General features: G+C 51.7%; 1 protein-coding gene across 1 annotated transcript in view; it reads right to left on the bottom strand.

Annotated features, from left to right (window-relative positions):
- Positions 1-3,321, bottom strand: part of AGAP3 (ArfGAP with GTPase domain, ankyrin repeat and PH domain 3) — a 138,561-nt gene that overhangs the window by 17,442 nt on the left and 117,798 nt on the right. The gene's annotated exons all lie outside the window — the stretch shown is intronic.

Below are 3,321 nucleotides of genomic sequence, written 5' to 3' on the forward strand. Positions count from 1 at the left end.
GAGCGGGGGGGCTCTCGGCCGCGGGGCCCCCGCCTTTGTGAGCCCCAGCCGCTCACCCGAGTGCGCAGGCATCGGCCTCAGTGACTTGTTGCGCTGTATTTCTCAGCCAGCTCCAGCTCTTGCTCTCGGCCACCTCAGCTCCTGCAGCACAGGGTTCAGGTGTCCCTTCTGCAGCGGGACTGAGACAAACCAACTGCTGGCTTTCTCTGACGTGCCCTGTCCTGAGACCTGTCTCCCCTGGTCACCCGTGAGATCCACCTTTGTCTCACAGGCTTCATGGCATGGGTGTGTGCCGAGGTCTCTGCTGCTTTTTGCAGTGCTTGGCTGTTTGTTCTCCGTCCTCCCTTTAGCTTTACCTCTCCTGGGCAAGCCCCGGTCTTCTCCTTGCCCTGCCTTATTCTTCTCTCAGAAGACTGTTTCCCTCACTCAGGTACCCCTTGAACCTCATCCCTCAGTAGGACAACCAGGGCGTTTTGCCTCCCCACTGCCTTTGTGGGTTGTTGGGGCTCTGGTGCTCCCGGGCCGCTGTGCTGAGTCAAAAGCCTGGTGGGATCTCACTTTTGTTGTGAAAGTCTCTTCGGGGACAGAACTGCCCTGGCCAAAACCAGCTGTCTGTATGACCACATCTTCCCAGTCTATGGGGAAATGAACTGCATTGTGCTTGATCTCCCTCCATGGCTCCTCCGTAGCTGAGCCCAACGTGTTCTCTCCTCCCGAGGGACCCGGATGAACAGTGGCCATTTCTGATATCGAGAAATCATATCTCTAAGACTTGCCTTCTTGTGACTGGCTCATACGATGGAAGGAAATATGTCTTGCTACCGTTGTTCATTCCGTGCTGCCTATTAGCTGTCTCTTAGTACTGTGCTTGCTGTGGAGCCGTGAGGATGCTTGTCCTTCTGCACAAGCTTGTGCCCGTGTAGACCTGACTCTGTGGGCTGCTCTGCCCAGGTCCAAGAGGATTTGACAGGTCAAATGTGACCACCTTCTCCTTTACCTAATGCTTCTCCTGACTGTACCAGCCAAGGCCCTTGGAGATGGACTATAGGGTTTCATCTCAGATGAAAGCCAGGATGGTTGCTGTGGGCTTTTTCACAATCAAGGAAGAGAAAGATGTTTCCTGTCAAAAGGAGGCATCATAAACTAGCTATAATGCAGTTTGCACTAGCATCCTATCTGTGGCCCTGGCCAAAAGCAGCTGTCCAGGGAAGAGTACAAGAGCACAACCTGTGCAATACTTTCTAAAATGACACTTCCCTATCATCCAACCACCCGCACTTCAGAGGCTTCCTGAGCCAGGTGGTGTTCCTGTATATTTGGTAACCTTTGACCAATTCCTCTTCTGTGACCTTACCTAGTCTTCCCTGGAGTCCACCAGAAAGGAGAGAGAAACTTGGCATCAGCCGCATCCTGGGGCAAGGTCTTCCACAGATCTGTAGAAGACCCACGTGAAGGAGAAATGCCTCCTTTTTTCTGTTTAGCTGACGTTGGGTGAATTATACCCTAAAGTGACTATTTCTGTCCCTGGGCTCCATTAGTATCTTCATCGTGCAGGTGACTATGGAGACAAGATCAGTTGCTTCCTGGATCAGCCAAAGGAGTCAATGCTGTATTTTAGGGCCTTTCTCTGCATCTGATGTGTTTCAAACTTGCTTCCAGCTGTTGTCACGCTTGAGAGGGGAGAGGCATGTATGGAAACTGGTGGTGAGAATCAGCAAAGCTTGGAGTTTGGTTTGTTACTACAGCTGCAACAAAGAGTATGACCCTCAGCACAAATGCACTCAATGCCCTCAGCTCTCCACACGTCTCCTGAGAGCACGTTTATTCCTGAGCTGTAGAGGTCTCCACCGAGATCCAGGCAGTGGTCTGAGGCCGTCTCTTGGGTTGATGTAGTAACTGCAGATTCAGTCAGGGACAGGGTGAAGGTTCATGTTGTTCCTTATGAACGTAACAAAGAGCTCTTGTGTGCTTACTAACACAGGGCGCTTCTGGCTGTCACAACACCCACTCTTGATCCAGGTCCCTCTGATCCTGCCTGAATGTCACCTGTGACACTGAACTATCCTCACCATGCTTACTGCGTCCACAACAAGATCAAGCAACAGCTGGGACTTTGTGAAGAGCAAAGCAATGGGTCAATCCTATTCTTCACCTACTGCCTTCTTGTTGATCTTTCAAATCACAATACTTTGCTTCACGACAGCTTCACCTCCTCTTCAAAGGCCTCTGGAAGTCTCAGTATACCCTCCTGCCAACTGGGTGGGCTCCCCTGCCTCCAGTACTTCTTCGATAGGGACATACTAGGTGACTAACAGACCAATATACCATTTTTCCTTGTGAAAGTCTCTGGTTTAGGATCTATCATCATACAGTTCCGAGTTCCTTACTGCAAACCCAGTCCTTTTATAAGATACAAATGTGAGACGTTAGTCTGGTAGGGACCGTTTAAAATTTGGGGTCTGGTTAAGAAGAGTGAATCCAGAGATGGTATCTGTTTTACAAAGTGACGTGTTGCAGTTGGTAGCTCACCCTTCTTCCAGTCTCTTGGGGCACAGTCTGGGCCTACAAGAGCGAACTGCCAGACCAGCGCTGTTTGGCGGTGTGGCTGCTGGGATGCCGTCCTCCATCACTGGGGAAGGGCAGGGTCAGGGCAGGACCTACGAGTACTCTTGGTGAAGACCCTGACATCCTCATAAAAGCTCTCTTGTCTTGTCAGGCCCTGTTCTCCAACGTGGTACACAGAAATGGAAGCTCTCCCTTTCTTCGGGGTGTGCTTGCATGAGACTCTGCATTGGCAGCCGGAGTGCTCCATGCCGCCTGCTGCTGATCCTCAGCCCCATGAGCACAAATTCTCCAGGTCTTTACTATACCCCCTGTGCAGATGGGAGATTTCTCGCCCCACCCCTGACCCTCAAGAAAGAGGTTACTGTCTATTCTTTTGCAGCAGAATAGCGATGAAGGTGTTTCTTTCCCACTGTCTGAAGCAGGAAGAGCAGGGAGATGATTCCAGATCTCCAAAGCCACCCACCCACTCTCAGGAAGCCGAAGACTTGCTGCAGGACAGCAAGGGATGCGGGAGCTCCACAGCAGCCAGTCTCCTAAGAATGTCTCCTGGGCTCATGCAGTTGCAGTTGGTGCTCGTGTATTTGCAACCCTGCACCTTCAGGCACCTCAGGGCTGTTCTGCCTTTCCCACTGAGGTGAGGTGTGCTGTCTGGAGATCCTGTGGCCCAGGGTGCACGTGCCAGCCCCTGGACACTGCTTAGAAGCTTGGAGAGCTGCTGCTGCTTCTTCTGAATGTAGGATTATATTGAGAGTGGCA

This window comes from Charadrius vociferus, unplaced genomic scaffold (genome assembly GCF_000708025.1).
Source record: "Charadrius vociferus isolate BGI_N301 unplaced genomic scaffold, ASM70802v2 scaffold971, whole genome shotgun sequence".
NCBI classification, from domain to species: Eukaryota; Metazoa; Chordata; class Aves; order Charadriiformes; family Charadriidae; genus Charadrius; species Charadrius vociferus.